Here is a 20696-nt window from a genome sequence, read left to right on the forward strand (position 1 = left end):
ATCTATTCTTCAAAAGTTTCCATCATAACATGCAAAAAGCTGAATACTTCCAAGTCTGGCAGTGATAGCCTGGCATGGTGCCCTGGGTCATGTCTAACAGAAAGAGTTTATTTACTGTACAGTGCTGTTTATCCTACTTTTGCAGTTAATCACTAAAACTACCTTAAATCATAACCGCTAGGCCAGTATAACTGTGCTCGTTCTTGCTTAGGTCTGAGCAGGGACCTCTTGCTACTCCTCAGGCTCTGGAAACAACTGCGGCCTTCATGCTCTCCTGATGGCTACCTACCTGCAGCCCTCTTCACACCGACTGGATTACCTGTCAGGCTTTTTAGTGCGTGAGGCACGGCAGCTGGGGACCTCCGAGAGGGACACTGAGATACTGTCACTTGCCTGAGAACAGGTTGAGTGGTACTGTATCTCTGAGGGTGTGAGATCATTAGCCCTGGAGGTTTGAAGGCCTTCTCATTTCCTCCACCACACACTCATAGCCCGTTAGCCACCAGACAATTTACCTCACGATGAAGCAGGAGAGGACCATTTCCACAAATCAAGGGTTGGTCCAGTCTCTATCCAAGCAGTGAAGATGTGCTCATCTGGTGCTGGACTGATGCTGCTGTCCTGGCCAGCAGAGGCCTGTGCACCTCCACCCATCAGCACAGATGGTCTTTGATGCTGTACCAGCCTGGAGGAGATTTTAGAGAAACCTTTAGACTGCATCAGCATTGCCACTGAAGCCTATGCTCGAATCACAAATTTTGATGTTAACTACTCAAATTTTCTGCTAACTGTAATGGAGTCCAGCTTCTCCGCTCTTGTCTGAGGATGTGGATGTGCTACATCCATACAAACCCAAGGGAGGGACTCTGAGGGAGTCCCTGCGTTGACCAGAGGGGCCCAAAGGGTCTGATCCTGAATTTAGGGGCAGCTGTGCACCGGAGACCAGCCATGGCCAGGCCTGTGAGTCAAGTTGGTTGTGGAGTATAACATGCCCTCAGAGGCTCCAAATCCCTTCAGTTACCTGGTTCCCTGAGGTTTATTTTAAAGAAACCTAGTTACAGCCGTTCCTATTTGGAGTAAAGCTTCAGATGGCCAGTTGCCGGGAGCTTTAGCTGGTGCAGACTAGCAGTTTGCCAGGAAACTTTACAAGACAAAACATATATCCCAAGAGTTATTCTAAGTCATACAGAACTTCAAAGAAGTTCATATGAAAAGGCTGAAAGAAAACTAAAATGTACATGCTGATGGGCAGCAGCAAGGGACACGAAAGGTGAAGACTAATATTGAAATACCTATAAACTTCAGCTGTTTCTCAGCAATGTTGTACTTCCAATGGGACAAGGAAAGAGAGAAGCATGCAGCCACTTTGTCCAAGTCAAACCTATACAGAGTAATTAAACTTGCATTTATCAAGCCAGATAGCCAGCACAAAAATATTGACGTCTCTTATTTCTCCACATATATCAGATAAAAGCTTTTTGGCTGTAACATTGACATTTTTGTGACTATTACCTCATTAGAGACTCACCTACACTAAAAGAAAGAAAAAAAAAAGGCTGTTTTTAAGCACCAAACCCTCTTTAGTGCAGCCATTGTTTTACTGCTGTGTACAGGGGCATACTGGGAAGCTTATTTTCATTCAGAAAATCAAAAGAGCTTTACCAGTACAAGAGCCCTCTCCAACAACAGAACTGCAGCTGCCGTAATTTTAGCACCGGTGTAATTACAGAGGTCAGGAATCAGGTAACACCACTAACATAGCTTTTTTTTTTTTTTTTTTTTTTTAATTGCTAGATAAAGCAAAGATAAAGTTGTTGAGGTTGATGCATTGGTTATTGTTTTTATTATTTGTGCTGTGCTCTTGCACCCTGTTCCAGGTGCTGTGTGAAGACAGAGCAAGCCATGATTTTGCCTGGAATTCATGAATATTCAGGTTTGGGCAGCTTTCAGCACCAAACTGAATCGGGACACAGTACATGTCAGTATAATTAGTTGGAATATACTGGTCTACCGAAGAACAATATTTTGAAAGATTTTAAATGTTTGGAGAAAGAGCTGTCAAAGTCTGCAATCCATTTCACTGTTCCCATCATGAGGTAATCTATCGCCAAACATTGGCTTCTAAAACAAAACCTGGCATATTCAAAGTTTACCACATTATGTCTCCCAATCTGCTTTCTTAGCCTTTCTCTTTCTCAAATGTCGAGGCTGCATTGCATTTTCCCTACTATTCTGAGAAAACAGAACGCTTTGCCAATATGCTCCTTACTTTTGGTTATTTTTAAATCTCTGCAAAACTCACACTTTCTTCTGTAGCCAATGCCTATTGTTTATGGAAGCAGTTCCAATTTACTTTCTATAAGGAAAAAAAAATTAATCTACTGCCTCGAAAGCACTGCAAGTATTTGCATTGTTCTCCAGCATTGTTTTGCTTATAAAAAGGAATTCTTTGGAACCACAGAGGCATTGAGTCTCCCTCGTTTGCTCACTCTTTTTCACCCCCCGCTCTCAAACAGTGGCTTTCAAGAAGTGACCTTTTTTTCCTTTGGAGGCCAACTTGTTATTTTGGGTTGTATTTCCCTGCCGATTGTTCTCATTTCCTCCCGCGCAGCCCTCGGTGAGCCTGCTGCTGCTGCGCTCCTCAAAAACCCTGGCAGAAAGCATGGGTGCCCTCTGATTGCTGCAGGTAGCCATGGAAAGAACTGACCGTTGGCAGCATTTTGGATCCTCGAATGGATAGCCAAGAAAGTGTCAGTTGCTCACAGTAGTCACAAATTATAAGAATCTGGCAAATGCAGTCATTAGCCACCTTAAATGCACAGTATAAATCATGCAGATGCTAAGAAATTCAAGTTCCTAGAACTGCTCCTGGTTCAGAAAACTTCATTCAAAAGTGTCACAGTAAGACCCTGATAAAAACCTGATCTCAATTTGCATGTCTGAACAGCTGATAAACTTCTCTGCAGGTTTACCTGATGGGGATAAATGCTCGCCACCAGATGCATGCTCTTCCTCTTAGCAAGGTTTTCCATTAATATTACAAAACTTTTGGAAGAACACTCAGAATCAGTCCCTTTTCTCACAGTACCTCTGCAGAAGCTGAACAAGATTGCATTGCTATAAAATAACGAAGCAAAAGCACGAGACGTGTAGGCTCCAGTGCAAGCCTGGAAATTAATGAAAAGCTCCCATATGCTGTTCAAACAAATATCTTCACTGCTCTAAATTGCTGAGAGCCAAGTCCAGCCTCTCTAGGACAGGTGAATTAGCCTTTTCTGAGAAAGCAACGTTAAGTTGCAAAATACTAATTTACTCCACTGTAGGAGCTCATGGCCTTGAATCCTGTGTGCTGTCACTGAGTCTGGCAATGAATTCTGTCAGAAAACAAACCGGCACATCTCAAATGCACCCAGCAGCAAAACATTTGTATCTTGCTTATCCGAGGACTGCCGCAGGCCTAGGAGGCTGGAGCTCTCAGGAACCAGGCTTTATTTCAGAAGCAGTGTGTGCTGGTGTGTTCGTAATAAAACATTCTCAGAAACGCCAGTTCACCAGGATTTTGAAAGCTACTCACTTCAGTTGGACTTGGAATGTAACCCAAATGTGAAAAGATGAGGTTTCTTGGTTTCTTGTGAACTTGAAACCCTGCTTTTCAGCCAAAGCCTGTCAAGACCCTGCTCTCAACTTGCATGTACAAGGCACAGAGATAATTAGTGGAGTCTTTTAAAGAGTCATTTCATTTTGAAGCAGTTTATATTTCACTGGGTTCAAACTGGGACAAAGTGCATTCTTTCGCCCAAAATATTTGTAAAAATTTTCACTTCTGTTTGTTTTCTGCTAATCATTCCCATCTGCCACTGGCTGCAAGAAAAACCCCAGTGTCCAAATTTTAAAATGTGCTTATGTATTTTCATATCTAGTTTGTGATTTTGCAAGCTTCACAAAACTGACAGAGCAGGTAAAGAAAAAAGGAAGCCGGTTCTAATGCAGCCTTTAATCACAGTGTACTTGCTTCATGATGATGTGTAGTAGGACACTGAGAACCCGTGTTAGCCAAGGTCTGAAGACAGTCTAGTAACAGCACAGGTAAAGCTTTAAATAAAGTGGCAAAGAGAAAATGAACACCCCACCCCCCCACCCGAATCTTCTAACCTTGGCAAAAATCTACAGTATTCACAGTGTGAGACAGAAGGAAGGTGATGAAAAGGAGAAAAAACAACATCTGAAATTTCAAAATGTTTCCTAAAAATTGAAACAAGATGAAAATTTAAATTTAAGGAAAATATTTTGCACTGCTAAATACTTTTTATATAGAAGTCTATATTTTGCAAGATAAATGTTTAAGACACAAATGCTGGCCATCTGTAACTGCAGCAGTGAGCTAGGCAGCAAGATGGAAAAGGTGTTGTGGCAAATTGCCTTTTCTCCATCTCGAGTGCTGCATTTAGATGAGCTGGCCTGTGTCTCAGAAGCAGCAAAACTGTATTTGTGTTTTGAAAAATGCAAGGTGCTTGGCCTGAGAAAAATGGCTCCCCAGCAGCAGAACCATACAGTGTCTTGTGCCCCCCTAGATGATCCAGAACTACTTCAATAATATCCTTGTCATTGCATCCAGAGTGAAAAATTCCTCGTCTCTTTATTTCTGCTAGCAGAGGAATCACTTTCTGCTCCTAAGAAGTAATTTAGGCTACAAATACAGGAGTACGCTAACTAGAAGTAAAAAGAGAAAAAAAAATTATAAATGGCTCTCATGCAATTATATGCATGCTATTTGTGTGCACTTGTGTATGTTTGAACACAAGGAAGTATAAGCACACCAATATCTTCTACCTATAGAAAATTTGTGCAAGCTCTGTGACTCAGTTTCCATACACCTATATATTCTGCTCTTCATTATATGAAAAATGTACCTTTCTTATTTTAAAGCTATATTTTATGAAAAACCATGAAAACATAAAAGCACCTGCCTCCCTTCACTCTGACATGAGACATCTCTCCTGAACCCATTTTATCTAGAAGTGTGTATACTCAGAATGTATGTAACACTGCTCATGTGAGACACTTATCCAAAAACACTCCAAAGTTTATTCTAAACTATCTGAAAAAATAACTTCCTCCTTCAATCCCTCTTTTAACTAATTCTTAACACATCTTCTCGCCCTTTTATCGATCTCTCTCCCCGGCATAGTTCTATTCGTCTCATTAATGAGAAGCAGATTGATTTCTATCATTTCACCTTTGGTTGCCTTATTGATGCAGCAGCTGTCCAGAGGGAAGACGATCACCATTCGGTCTCAGCGGCATAGAAGCTCGGTTAGAGGACACCAACGTACACTGTAGTATTTCATGCCCAGCTGCAGTCTGAGTTGCAAGGAAGGGAGGCTATGCTGATTTACACGAGCTGAGTTTCTTTCGTCTTAAGAGGATTTTTTGAGAGCTAAAGCTAAACTCTAAACTTGGAGAGGGCTTCACAGAAACAGTACGTTTGGTCTTTAATTTGTTGCAAAATGAATGACTGCCTTTTCAAAATTAGAGATTATCTCCCAAGTGATTACATACCTTATATACATGGCAAAAGATTAGCACCTTCCATACATACCTTCTGTCCAGTGTTATTCTTATACGCCCAGTCACCTCTGCTGGTCCACTCTGAGACGTGAGCTGTGAGAAATGCAGCTTTTGAATTATAGGAAAAGTTAAGAAAGTGATTTGGAGGGCATGTCTTTTCAGCAGTTCAAAGAGTTCAAACAGTTCTAATACCTTTACATACATATATATATATGTACATATATGTATATATTGCAGTCTTCAGTGTGTCTCTCTTTTCCCAGGAGTATAAAATAAAGGAAGAAGAGCCAGTCATCACCCTGCCTCCCACCTTCCACATTAGTACAGCCTTACTTGAAGAGATTATATATTTGACAAATTTTAGCTGGACTATCACTCTATATTTCCTCTTTTTCTCCACTTTGCGCTTACGATTTGTGATGTGCAAGTCTCAAAAGATTAGAAATTCGGCTCAGAAAAGCAACTGTGTGCTGGAAGTTTACTTCTCAGTTTTAAGAGATTAGGGTCACTGCAACAAGCATATGAATTCCACGCCTTGAATTCGTGGGATTTGAATGACCAAAGGCTTTGGCGTACTTCAGCAACAGGAACAGGTGACGACTGCCTCAGGTGCAATCAACACAGTTACGGTGCCCCAAAATTAAAGTAGCCAAGAGAATTAATTGATTTTTCAGTAGCAACAGTAGAAATAAGAGCTGAAGGCATCAGTGAGTGGATTGTTTGACTTGTGGAGCAGGACTCAAATGCTCTAGTCCCATGTAATGCCTCAAACGCTTTACCTTTTGGATGCTCTGGCCAGCCATGGGGAAGGGGGTAAAGATGAAGACTCTGAATGCTATAGGGATAGTGTTGGTATTGAATTGTAAATGTGTAAACTCCCTGAAGGGACTAGTAACTAGAAGGCATGTATATTGTCCTCTGGGCTGCAGAGTGCACTCTTAGCCTATCCTCCCTATGAGCCAGTGTTTTTCTATGCATGGAAACCTTAACTGTGATTCTTCATTGACATTTGGCACAAGTTTAAAATCAACTTCGCATAGAGATAGATCAATTCCAGAACTGGCTTTGACTGTATTCTCTCACTGAGAAAGCAGACAGAAAATGAAGATCAAGTTTAATTCTGTAGCATGCTTTACAAATGAAAATACAATGCCTACCTGGGATGTAGCATCTCTTTTTAATTTGTCTATGGTATGCTTGTATGTAACTGTGACAAGTATATTCTTGCTCTGCTTCCAAATATAATAGCATTACAGAAAATAGTTTTGATGATGAAGAAAACAAACATATCTACTTTTCATGTAGCATTCAACATTAGCCAACAATATGGCTACAGACAGCAGAAAGACCACTGGCATTTTGACAAAGCTTTGCTTTGTTCAGCAGAATTCTCATCAGGAGCTCACGAAGGTTCCCGCGAGCTGTAAGCAGGAGATAAGCAGTTTACAAGATCTTCAGCTTTATGGGGGCACACCAGCAGAAGCCCAGGACTTAAACCGTTTGGGGCAGAGGTTGTACAGACCTTACCAATGCTGGGCATGGGTGGCTGAAGTGGAAACCTAGAAACTAACAGGTACTTCATGCAAACCAAGAAAGTTTTCTAATGTAGACAAAATGGATGCTGAACTCTTTGGAAGATTTGGCCTATAAAAGGAGTTCAATAAAAAGTTTCTTCCTCCAATAGGTGGTATGAGGCTTAGTGGATGAATATTTGTAGAGCACTCAGACCCTGGTATGAAAAGGTGCTGTAAAAGTTCAAAGTATTATTGTTATGGCATACTTACTCAGCGAGGCAGCGAAATATCAAAGGCTTTCTTCTCCCAGCTGGCTCAGTCTTATCTTGAGGAACTGTTGGTGGGTGGTGATTGCTCTCAGGGACTGGTGATGACAGAGAAGCGAAGGCACTAACCTCGCCTGCAGAGCTGCTCTGGGCACCCTCCTGGATCAGCCATGGCCTCAGTTCCTCCTCAGTGCTTTTCAGCCCGCACACACCCTGTTCCCAGCAAAAAGCCTGAAATGAAAACAGAGAGAGCTCTGACACCTGGCTAATGGAGGCACTCAGGCAAGGGCTTTCAATTGTGACTGGTACATTGGGAAATAATTGATACAAATTGCCTCAGACACTCAAGGCTTCTGGTCCTCCTTCCCACAGGCTATTTTTAGGCCCAATTAGGCAGATAAAATGACACAGGAATTAATTTTTGTACGTTCTAATGCTTGAGCTGTTGGATATATTTTTTAAGGCTTCTACCTAGATATATGGTAAATGACTGAACTACAAAAAGCAGATAAAGAGATTTTTTTTTCTTCCTTTAATGAGATGTTCAAGCACTGAAAAGACTTGCTCACTGTAAAACCACTTATAGCTGATTGCAGGGGAATTTCCTCTCACCACCTTAAACTCAAAGCAAATAACAGAATATGAAATAACACATATTCTTGGCATCAGACTGCATGAGAGCTCCCCCAGGTTTGCTGTAATGCAAAGGCTAGCAACCCACCCATTAGAAGCAGATAAAATACAATTAACTAATTCATTATATAAATGTTTTGGGTGGGGAGATATGAATCGGCTTATCTTTATTATTGTTATCATTATTATTAGCTGCCGTTTGCTAAGGCTGAGTTTTTCAAAGCCGTCTTTCACATTAAGAAGTCCAAATCCCCTTGCTAAATCCACCCTAAATTTGATGTTGATTGCTTTTGCAAGCTACCGGAGAACGAAAGCAGGGAGAGCAGTACAACTGGCTAGATAGCATTATTCATGGCAGTTATTACGAGAATTTATGGATAAGCCATTCCCATGCTATTTGAACGTAATTCATGCATTTGGACTAAAGGGAGATACATTAATGCTCCCCAGAAAACCCCCAACCTGTGTAACGTTTTCGAGGAGAAGGAGCTATTGTGACTGCAGCGGAAAATCAAAGCCTGACTGCCGGCCTCTGTGCTTACTGCGCTGCCATGACGGCCTCCAAAATCTCAAAGCTCCCCATTCCTCTAGAGCAGGTGAGCTGTGAAAGCACCGTCCGCATCCTGGCCTTCCAGCTCCGAGGGCAGCGGCCAGAAGGGTGAGATGTTGGCTGTTGCAAAGCCAACCAGAGTTTTGCCACTGCCTTCAACGGGGGCAGCATTTTATCTTTCTAGTACAAGCTGATGAAAAGCTCTGCCTCAATCGAATTCCTGTGGCTTAACATGTCAGCGCATGTTGGCTGCGCGGTGGTGACTGCTCGTGTGCATGTTCTCAGCCTGCAGGACATGCCAGGAGTGCCACTTGCCCTACCCCACAAGGAAAGAAATGCAGAGAGGTCATGATTTTGCATTTGCCATGCTCAGGGCTTATGGGAGCTGCTACTGACGCACAGTAGCTCGAGTGTGAGCCCTCCGTAACCTGTGTCTGACACTTGACAGTAACGAAGTGGCACACGTTTATGAGATGGGGAACTGATGGGCCTGGGCAAAAATGGGGTCATAGGCTGTGGGAAGCCCTGATACGGCCGAGCAGGAACATTACAGCCTGATACAGGGCCCTGACACAGGTACCCCAACCCTAGAGGAACAAGTGCTCCATTTTTTATGTAAAGACACTGCCAGTTTGTAGCATTTCAAGTGGAAGTTAGCCATGAGCTCCCTGTGTTTTGGTATCTTATGCTACAGGCCCAGCGTTTCACTGTCCATCTTCATGTTGAGTACAATAATTAGTCTAAGGAAAGTACCCTGCCATGTAAGCCAAGCTTTTAAGAGTCTGATACTTAGCAAAAACCTTTAAGTTCACAGGAATGAAAATCTTTTCTCAGTTAGTAGTACTTTTTTTGTGGTACCACACACTGTTCCTCCCTTAGTTTCTTTGTGATGGCAGCACACGTATAACCTTCGGGTCCATGTTTCTTCACTTCATGTTTCTCTGTACCTCCTAAGCCTGTCTCAGTACTAGTGGAGTAATTAAGTTTTCCCAGTAATGAACTACAAATCTGGGACACCAAAACCTCAAAATATCAGCAGGTGCTCAACATTAACTGCCTAAAACATTAAGTTGTTTTAGACAATCCATCGTGTAACCTTACCTCAACATAGTGTATTGAACTCTGCTTTGTGGTAAAGCTTACAATGCTACTTTTCCTCACCCCCTGATAATGCAAAGATCTTCTCTGAAAGAAGATTTTCTTCTCAAAGATCTCCTTGAAAGAAAAAACAGAAATATTTTGTAATAAGACATTTTTGAAGACTTGCAGGAAACAGCTGGTCTTCAGCAAGGACTCTACCAAGGTGATGAACTAGGAAGGAAAAGCTGAACTTCTAAAGCAGCAGAAAGGACGATCTCGAATGCACAGCACTGGGGCAGATCCATCTTCCACCCCTCTCTTCTGTAACAGGGATAATGGATTTTACCAAAACCCCAGATCTCAGCATCTCTATAGCAACACATCACTGCGAGGTCATTGCCTGAGCACTCAGCACCAAACCCACATGCCCTACCTCTGAGAAGTGACCTGAGATTGAGCGCAAGGACTGCTTGGCTGCACCCAGCCTTGGGTTTTGGTGCCTAGATTCAACACGAACAGCTGAATCCCATGGAGAAAATTCCTTTCCTGTCTGTAGTGTTTCAAGAAACCTTTGTAAGGAAGGACAACACAGAGGAGAAGAAAAAGGATAAACTGCTGTATACATCTAAAATGTTCAAAAATAAAAGTTTGTTGGTATCTGTAATAGCGATGTTCTGACAATATATTCACACATTCAAGCCTTCTTGACTTTTCAGATAGAAATTACTCCAAAAAAGCAAACATTTTGTTTCAGACTCATTTTTTAATGCCCATAAACATACCAGAGATGAAAGGTACCTGGCTGAATTTGGGTAAAAATAGATGGGATTTTGAAAAGCGGTAAGAAATGCCTGGGAAAAGTGACCTACATATGGTCTCAATCATGCCAATGGATAACCCCCACATTACCCTTTAAAAGGTCATCTGATAAACATCAACATTGGGCTTTTCTCACAAACCCAACACCTACAATTGCTTCAGGCTACTGTAATATGGCATGAGAAGTTAAATTAGAAGCATATATTTCGTAATAGCACCTCTGAGAGGGAGTCTTCAAAAGCCTGTGCCCCCATTAAAGGATTAGAAGACCAGCATACATATCAGCAACTATACTCCATCCAAAAAAGAAACAGAACAGGAGACAGAAATCAGCATTTTGTTCTGATTAGCTGCTTTGATTGATGTACATTTCTTTATTACTTTTATTTTTTTTTCCTTCTCCTAACTGCTGCAAACATACCATTGGGGAACACTATAAAAATACCACAGTGAAGTACCACTTTCAAACTTTCCCCTATCTCTCGTGGGTCCAGTGATGATCTTTCCAGAATACATGTTGGTAAGGCACAGCAGATAAAGAAATCTCCAAGGAGCTGATAGTCTGGGGTCCAATTGTTTTCAGGAGCGCCCAGAATACAAGATAGAGACTTAGAAATAAAACAATTCAAGAATAAGAATGGGGTCATTAAATATTTCTGGAAATATGATAATTCTGTATGAAACAATTGAAAAGATTAAAAAAGAAGCAAGGATAATTAGAGTCAGTACTTTACATAAGCACTACTATTTAATTTCAGTATCTTCCCTCCTGGAAGCAAATACATCCAGTTTTCCTGAGAGCTAATATTTTGAGGTTATCTGCCCCAAAGGCAGACAAGAAATAGGTTGGATTGTCCAATAAGGATAAAGGCAAAGGGCACATCCTAAGGATTAATGACTGGCTGAGAATTTGGAGGGCTTAAGGTGAAAGAAATTCTCTGTACCAGGGTCACTGATGAGGTTAGGATATTTTTAAACTGGGGAGGAAACCCCTAACAACTGTTTTTGTACTTGTTCTGTTCTTGTGCCTGATTATAGTGGGACAAATTCAGTGAGCCTCTCCTTTCATCTACATACAGGGCTAGCACTTGTAGGCTTTAAGAGTGGCTAGGTGGAAATGGGAATTTGCTGCCATTTTGATAGCCTCCTGTAACTAGTCAGAAAATTGTCTGCATGCTGTTTTTTTATGGATTGTCCTATTTATTTCATTCCCACCTCATCTTTTCAGCTCACACATCAGGAGACTTCATTTCCCCTGCAAAATGTCCTCTCTGACTCTTGCCCAAGAAGAGAGGCTCAGGCTGTGTCCCTTCTCTTTCAGATTTCACTTCCACCATGGAGGATCTGTTGTGAGGGGCACAGATTTAATTCCCAAGTCTGTTCAAGGCAAGCAGGGCATGAAGAAAGGGGTCTTGCTCTTCCACAGACACCGTAGCTCTGAACTCCTAAATTATCTGGCTCTAAAGTCCTAAGTAATCCCAATGGGTTTTCTCCCTATTGGCCTTAGAGGGGTAGAGTATTTCAATTAAATTTTCTTTCCCAGCTCCTACTGAAGAGGAAGTATTTCTGAACCCATTTCTCCCAGTGTCGGTGTATTTAGCAGGTCCTGCCCCCACTGACTCCTATCTCAAGAGTGTACAAGCAGGAGTGGGCTGCTGCAGCAGGAATCCAGAAGCTGAAGCTGTCAAACTGAGTCTTACTAGATACCAAAGGAGCTAAGAAAAGAATGGGTGTTTGTTGTATTTCTGGCAGGGATGATTGCTGAAAAGCCTAGGGAGAAGGATCCCGAGACACCTCAGCTCCCAAGTTCCGATGGATATATTTCTGGTTGATCAATCTCTATGTCTTTGCGGCCGAACTAACTTCCCACTTCAGGCTTTTGACAGATGGACAAAGCAGGGTTTGAGCCGTGCGTTGCTCTAAGTAAGTGTGGAGAGATGTTTTCAGTCTGACCTTGCCAAGTCAGTCCCTGGCTTGGGGCGTTTGCTGAAATCCAGGAAAGATTTTCCCACTGAATTCCAAGTGGGAAAACCTAACTCTATCCACAGCGATTTGATGGAGTATTGAAGTGACAAGCGTTTCGGGAGATATCAATCTGCCTTATGATCTGCAGAGCCTCTAGCTTCGTAAAGCAGAATATACATACACATGTTGATTTGGTGGTGGTGGTGGAGCTAGTTAAAAGCCGATTACAAAGTATAATTTTTGCAGAGACAGAAGGATTATTTTTAACCACACTGTGGCTGTGTACATGATTAACCTTCTATCTTAAAGAGATAAGATTTGGCATGAGCAAATGTGGGCTTTGGCTTTTTGTTCTTAAGTTCACATATTTTGTTAAAGTACATCAGATAACGAGATGTAAAAGCATACATACGGATATAAGAGAACAGCAAAATAGCATAAAAGCAATGAACAGAATGTAAATGCATAATCGCTGATAAAAAAGCAACCTTGAATTTTAATATCTTCATGCCTTCTTCTCCCACCCCATTCATTTACTCTTGCTCTTAAGATGATTTAAAAAATTCAAATAGATAGCAAAATTGACATTCAGGATATTACCCTGGATCCCCATGCTATGTTGCAGCGGTTCCCCTTCCTCCCTTGCTGCCCTGCTCTGTTTCTTCCCCTCTAGTCAGACTCGTCACTGGGCTTTACAAGATCGCTTTTGAGACATGGGGCTGTTTTATTTCATATACTGCTTTAGGCATTTTTACTATCATCAGTGTAGTCCTGAGAAAATACTTTGTATGAGTCGAGTATGTCACATGTTTATCTTAACTGCACTAGCTGATACTTCTTAGAGACAATACTGAGCTTTTTAACGTCCTGCAGAGTGTTTCTGCTCTGTTTTGAATTGTCAGCTCCTCCATGATGTCTCTCACTGACAGTGAGATGCTCAGGTCTCTACCAAGCGGACCAACTTCTGCCAGAGCTGGACAGGTGCAGCACGGAGAGCTTGGACAATGCACTTGCTTGCTCCTGAACCCTCTTTTCACCTGGCAATAGCTAACATTTGTGACTAGAGTGGGGCAGTGGGTGAGCAGCCACACACCTCCCTGTAACCCCGCACTGCTCCGTACCAGCCGGCCCCGCGCCTCTGCCTGCTGGTAGCCGCCAGGCAGGCACGACTGCAAAGGCAAGCCTGGAACAAGCAACAGAAAAACAAGGCGGCTAACATTGCATTTAGAGAACTTAAAATGTGTAAATAAGTTATGGTATTTACATACTGACAGACTGCTCAGCTGGAAATGGATAAAAACCCTATTAATTTTTAAACATAGAACTGATTTTATCAAATTAATGCCCCCCTTACACTGAATGCGAGTTTGGTCCCCTAGCTAAATCCTCAGCTTGTATGTTCTGAAATTTCTTCACCTAAGCCCATCAAGCCCTTCTGCTTTACACCCAGGGAAGCCGTGACCCCTGATTTCAACAGCTACACTGTGTGTCAAAGGCCGGGAATCCTGGATTATCCCACAGAAGTCAGTTCCCAAACTCCCTCATGGCATATTAAACAACAACATGTTCAAACAAAACAGTGCAAGAGAAAAGCAAAACTAACTCTCGCTGGTTGAGCACACCCTTAAAATCACTTCTACCAGTTTCTGTGAGCAGCCTTTTCCAACACAAGCCCTCTTCGGATAACTAAGAAGAATGTTTAAAAGCCAGAAATGTGGGCTCAGAAGATGCAGGTTCTGCACTGAGGGCTGCCATTGACCTCCTGCACAACACTGGGCAAGTCCCTTCATGTCTCCCTGCTAGCTTTTACAGCTGTAGAAAGGGAATAATGATACTGAGCTCCTTCGTGAGGTGCTTTGAGACCTACTGTAAGAAAAAGGCTGTAAGACCCCCAAATACTTTTTTCTTGGAAAAACAACTGCAATGATAGCACGTGAAATGTGTCACAAAACCATTTAAAAGCTCTCTGCATTTCAGGTTGTGAAACATCAGTGAATTGGTAGCTCAACTCTTCCCGTTACCCCTCTTTTGTAATGATATTTTTTTTTTAAGATTACTTTTTGAAGTCAGTACAACTGAAAATGGGATTGCTAATTGTATCTCACTCATTTCTAGCTAGAAAGATTAATCACAAGAACCAGATGCTTCTTTCCATCCCTTGACAGACTGATTTTCTCACTGTGGTCAGAAAGGTTAATAAGATATATTAGAGGGAATAACCCAGCAATATCAGTTCTGTCTGAATGAGACAAGAAAAATTATCCCTCTGTTCTTTCTGGGCTTGATTCTTTTGATTACTACTTTCAAATATTGAGCAGCTTGATCTCGAATCCACCAAACCACTACCTGGTGACTCCAGGCTTGGGAATGGGGCTGTTCAGAGCATCACTGGATGGCTTTGCTTGGACATTAGGTGGGGGACAAGGTGAATTGTATGAGGGATTCTCCACAGCCCTGAGTCGTTCCAATAAACATGCAGACCTTGACTGTTCATCACCAATTTATACATAATTTGGCTATGCGGAGGGTGGTTTTCAGCATGCTTTTACATGTGGTTTGGCAGTGTTGAGTCTGTTTCACAGCTTGCTTTTACATGTGGTTTGGCTGCAGCGAGGCTGTTTTACTGTGAGTTTTTTTATGTGGAGCTTGGCTATGCTAATACTGGGGTCTGCATGTTTGCGATTTCACTACCCCTGTAGAAAGACAATGCAGGTCATAAGGCTGAAGAACAACTTAGATCAAGCGAGAAGTAAAACATCTTGGCGCTGTTCCCTACAACACCACGAGAAGATACTCGAACACTGTTACACCCCAGCTTCCTCCATCGTGACCAGAAAACTGCTGCCCCACGTCCTGATGTGAAGGCGTATGTTTTCTGTTTTGGACATGGGGGATTAGATATAAATCCTTACCTTAATTTCAGTGGTGGGATCCAAGCGGCTTCCAGCTATGTCAGCTCTTCTACCTTTGTGTGGGTTCAACGTACAGTAAATACTACAAACATATTACAAACAGAATGTGAACTATTAAGCCTTCTCTTCACCATCCCAAATCACCAAATATAGTTATCTACAGCCAATAATTTCTTTAGGCCTTTTCAGTTGCATAAATTTTAAAGTGACAAAACTCACATGAGAATTGCTGCTTTTCCCAGCTAGACTGTAACAGTCTTGAAGAAATCATTATCCCAACCCACGCAAAACATGCTGACAAACTGTAATGACTAACTCCGAAGCATAAACATGGAAGTATTATTTTGATGCAAAGATCTATGCATGTACTTTGTATAACATTAACTCATTTTGGTGCTTTTGTCTGTAGGTTGACCATGCTATAGCCTTTGTCTCTAGGACGTTAATGAAGTTAATGCCTTTCAAAGCAGCAAAAACATTCACTAACTTTTCTTTCTGGCTCTTCTCACCCCCAGAACAGAGCTGTACATCACTACTTTTCATTGCCTGTATCAAGATTCCCATCAACTGCAATTTTCTCGTGCTATGTACAAATGCAAGATGGAACAGAAACCTTCTCTATTTCCCATCACAGCTCCCAGTGCAGTTCTGATTTTGTTCTTCTTTCTTTTATATGCAGTAACTTAGATTTACATGTACACAGGTTTTATATCATTGTCTCATACCTTGTCTTTACTTTTCCCTGTCAGCTCTTGAAGGAAAGAAGATAAGAACGGAAAGGAAGGTAAAGGGGGAATTACAGTTAAATTCTCTTCCAAGAATTCACCTAAAGAGACAGATATCATTTCCAGATGCTATTGTAAGACTTAGCAACTTAACAGGGCACTAGGTGTCACTTAAAACTTTTAATCACTTGCCAGGGGCTGAGCTTGAAAAAAAAGACTAAGCAGAATACAGTAATAAAGTACAGTAAATGTTACTTGATGCACAAGTTTTATAGAAATTAACATGTTTAGCAGATGAATTAGAAAAAGCAGAACAAATTCTTTCACCTTGGCTCGGTTCTTGAAATGCTAATCTGAGTGAGTCACTGTAAGAAACAAATACTTTATCTGTGAAAACGTAAAGGAAACACTCCACCCATTGATGCTTTGATACAAAGGGAACACTTCATATTAGCAGTTTTTAAAAGGCTCATCTGTAAAAGCTCTTAATAACTTCTGCTCTTTGGTAAAAGTGTTCTGTATCGCATTAAATTGCTGTGATCTGGACAAGAGCTGCATCTTTCAAAGAAGATGTGTGACTGAGGGGAGTCTTCTGGATGATGCTATATTTTACCTTTTGTGTTTTCTTTTGGCACAGCAAACTTGCTAGTACCTCCCTTTCCTGAGTTCAGATTTGGTTTGCAGAATTTCCTCTTCCAGAACTGGGGAAGAGATGCTAAAAAAAAATATTCAGAGAAGGGTTTTTTCCTTTGTTAAGTTTTTTGTTTTTTTTTTTTAATGTACATTAATTCTGAATTCCATGAAATAATTTTTTGGTTGTCTGAAACTAAAAGAGACAAACCATAAATATTAAATAGGACCATTTTTTTTCCAGTTAGCATGTATAGAATGTTTTGCAATTTTGATTCAGTTTTCATGAACAGATACAGTTCCATAAAAATGGACAATATTTCTTGAAATTATCACATGCCCTTATTAGAAGGGCATTAGATGCACTTCAGATTACTTTTCTTTACAACTTATTTTGTTCACTTCAGAACTTACTGTGCAATGAGCGAACACTGGAATTTAACAGCTTTAACCATCTCCCATTTATCTTCGTGGTTGCGCTGTAAACAGCCCATATGAAGACACAGAGGTCATCACATGCACTCATAAAACAAAGCAAGTTATGCTGGCAAGGGAACCTGCACAGTCTTCTCTTAAACCAAATTCTTGGTTAAGCCTCTGAAGATAACAGCCAAATTTCCTATGTTAAGAAATGGCACATGGCACCACTGGAAATAGAAAGCCCAAATATTAGCTGGGGGCTCAGACGACAAACTAATGCTTTGCAAACCATCCCACATGTTGGCTGAAATGAACCTGGGGTTTCTTTACTGGCATTACTCTATCTGGTTCATAACAGAGTTCAACATCAGAAGCGCAAGGATTTGTTTTCAAGTTAAGCTTATTTTTGCATATATTTAACCTGAAGTTTTACTGCCTCTCACCACCCCATGGCATTGAAGCTCTCAAGCCAGATCTGGAAGCTAGGAAGTTATAAGGTTTCAAAATTACTTTTGAAATTCTCTCCCAAAACTTCAGAGCTTAAAGCTCCCATATTCATGTTCCTCCCCCAAAATAAGGAAATCCAGAAGCCTTTTTAGTTTGTGCATAGACAGAAGTTAAGATTTGCCCTTCACAAGCACAATTCCCATCTACACTTGCAGGAGAATGCTTGTTGTCACAAGTTTGTGACAGACTGAAGAGTTGCCAAAAAGAGAGGCAAAGTTTCTTCAGCTTTGCATGTTATGTGACTTATGGTGCATTCCCTGTGCACTTTCAGAGATAAAGAAAATTGTGGATCCTTGTCCTCAAAGGCAACACAAGTTCAGCTATACTTATCAAAACACCCTATTTGTAGGCTTGCATGGGGCAGAGGATGTTTTTACCTTCAAAGCCAGTAGGGTGTGATCTTACCCACAGCATGTCTAAGTCAATATTTCTCTGTTACTAGTAGCACCAGACAGCAGGAGGATGCACTATGCACCGAGTAATTCTATATAAATGCCTCGCAGGTACACAGCATGAACAACTTTTCCCTGGGGAAGTTAGTGCTGAGCTTTGCTATTCCGAGGCTGGTTCCCATACATCCAGATGAGCTGTGCTGGAGTGGCAGACTTCATGACGCAGCCAGCTAGGGCTGCCTGAATTATTTCTTTAAATTATTCCTTCTGCCACCCCACCCTATGCATTGTAGTATCACCTGTATACTCACATTGGCAGCCCCAGGGAAAATGTTAGCACGCATTGGCCAGCAACATTTCTGCTGAGGACAGATATAGGCAGGTATATAAAAAAGGCTCTGGCAGGTTATGCCTTGTATCTTCAGTGAGCACACTTCTGCAGAACTGCTTGAGCAGTACTGAAACAGAGGGAAGTTTCCAGATATCTCAATGGAAGGTAAGACGGAAGAAAGTAGAAACTTCTGCAAATACTTTATGGAGAATAATGTTATTTTCCTTTTACTAGTAATTCTCATTTTCCTCTTTCCTTTTTTATTTTATTTTCCTGAAACCAGACAAAAAAGCAGCCACTGAGTGACTCCTGAAAAACAACCTCCCCATTTTGTGGCATCATGAAGGACCTTAGGCTGGTATCAGGGTTCTTCCATCCCCTGCCTTGACTAGCAAAGGAGGCAGGAAATGAGGGTACCACAAGCAACATCTCAAGAGAAAGAAAGGAAAAAGAAGAGGTTGAAGAGAATTCCATATAGGAACATGGAGCATATAGCAATCCTGTGAGAATGGATGCCGTCAACCCCTCAGCAGTAATATATGAAACTAATGCATTTTCCACCCACTGCTGCAATTAATAAAGGCTGCTGCTAGACACACAGGCTAAGCTCGCTGCTACAGCATTTCTCCAGGCAGCCACCACTCTACAAATAACAAATCTTATCCAGTCAGGGTGAGCCAGTTATGGAAGTTTGCCAGAGGCATAAAGAGTAGGCTTTCCTCTCCTTCTACCCAAACAGCCCTTCTGCTGAACACAATGTCTCTACACATTCACACACAAATATATATTACCGCTAACATAATACATCATTGAATTTCAGTAACTTAACATCCACAGCACCAGAAAAATAGCTTGGTTGAGCATTAACTAGTGTTTTCTATCTACCACCCAGAATGCTGTGAAGATACCAAGTTCTATGAGCTTGATACAGAAGAAAACCATATCAGTAGATAAACCCAAACCATGAAAGTTTTTCATATTGTTTTTCTGCTTGTAGATACCTTTGGACTCAGTCTACATGGAAATGACATCCTATGTGCTAAACTCTGGACTGTGCTGGTAGGTGACTGAAGAAATCTGCCAATTCAAAACTCTTGCCTTCCCTCACTGTTCCTTTGCCTACAGATCCTGAATTTAGCCTCAATACTATTTCACCTGTTGAAATGAAGCTCTTCATGAATCTCAGAATGAAGGCATTGGAAGGGGGGAACCTCCTGTCTAGAGATGAGATCAGTCTAGTGCAAGTTTGTAGATTACAACCAGGAAAAGAATGTTTGCCACCAAATAACGTAAAGTGCAGTTATTTGAATAGAGAAAGGAATTGAGGTAAGAGACCCAGTTTCTGGAGATTATAGAATAATAATTTGCTCATTGCTGAGGTAAGCTGCACTGAAGGTACTCACGCCTGTAAATTTTGACTGAAGCTTCTAAAACTCTCCAGAAAGAATCTGGGCATCATATTCATATGTATTATGTATACTGAAGAAATAGCAAGCAAGAGATGCAGTGTTACAAGGTCTGAGCAGGACCCAAGCCATGACTGACCCATACATGCCAAAAAATGGTACTGAGCTACAGGGACAGTAACAGACTCTACCCTTTCCCCTGCTACCTCCCGGCTAATGAGAACTATAAATTAGCAGTTAATGGGATTGTTACTCAAGACTGCAACACCTGGAGAACATTCAGGGTGCCACTGGTCAGAATTTCCAAATGAAACAAAGCACCCTGGCTTTATAACCAAAGAAATTTCACAGGCTCTCTTGCAATGTACAAGAAAATCCCACTTAACATCAAATTTGCTTGCAAACTAACTTGCATTTTAAGTTGAAATATTTACCCGAAAAGCAAAATTACCAAGTGATTTCAGTGCTCCTGAAATATAAATCAACCAGGAAAAAAAATATTTCCTCTATTTTTCCTCTTTCCCTAGATTTTTTTTTCCCTTTGATACTCAACAGTAGACATTATTCTATCATAAAAATTTTACATTAGCACTGCAGCCTGAACAGGTAACAAGCTACAGAGAAAACCCATACATGCAAAAATACTTGGTCCTGCCTAACACAACTGGAAAAATCCCGAGGCAAGGAAGAGAGGGAAAATAGATGAAAAGACTGTCTACAGCAGTACATCCCCTTGGAAAGTTCAGGTCTTGCATCTTGCCTTGGCTTCCCTCTCGGGAGGGCTTAAAATGACAACAGTTCAACAGTTTGCCATCTTCATGTCTCATCTGGTTTCTTATGTCAGAAATGTAGCAGCATGAACAAAAAGCCTATTTGACTGCTGAAGAAAACATCTTTCCCAGGACTTACGCTGGTGTACATTCAAATGAGAATGCTGAACACAGTCCATGTTTGAGGTGAAGAGAAAAATGTAAGTGC

At 41.4% G+C, this 20696-nt stretch overlaps 2 long non-coding RNA genes across 7 annotated transcripts in view; both read right to left on the bottom strand.

Moving 5' to 3' along the window:
* LOC106036599 (uncharacterized) overlaps positions 1 to 4646 on the bottom strand; it is a 41579-nt gene extending 36933 nt beyond the window's left edge. For 4 of the 5 annotated variants that reach the window (XR_010830008.1, XR_010830004.1, XR_010830005.1 and 1 more), the window contains exon 1: positions 516 to 4645. This is a non-coding gene — a long non-coding RNA (uncharacterized lncRNA). Of the gene's footprint in view, positions 1 to 515 lie in introns of all 5 variants that reach the window. The other variant, XR_010830007.1, reaches the window with a different exon arrangement.
* Positions 4647 to 4841: 195 nt separating this feature from the next.
* LOC136790322 (uncharacterized) lies at positions 4842 to 15570 on the bottom strand. Of its 2 annotated transcripts, none has more exons than XR_010830010.1 (3): positions 15308 to 15570; positions 7353 to 7579; positions 4842 to 5676 (listed from the first exon to the last, which is right to left on the bottom strand). It is a non-coding gene; the product is annotated as an uncharacterized lncRNA (long non-coding RNA). The 2 variants fall into 2 exon arrangements; XR_010830009.1 differs by lacking the exon at positions 15308 to 15570 and adding an exon at positions 9633 to 10354.
* Positions 15571 to 20696: the final 5126 nt, after the last annotated feature.

This window comes from Anser cygnoides, chromosome 3 (genome assembly GCF_040182565.1).
Source record: "Anser cygnoides isolate HZ-2024a breed goose chromosome 3, Taihu_goose_T2T_genome, whole genome shotgun sequence".
Taxonomy (NCBI): domain Eukaryota; kingdom Metazoa; phylum Chordata; class Aves; order Anseriformes; family Anatidae; genus Anser; species Anser cygnoides.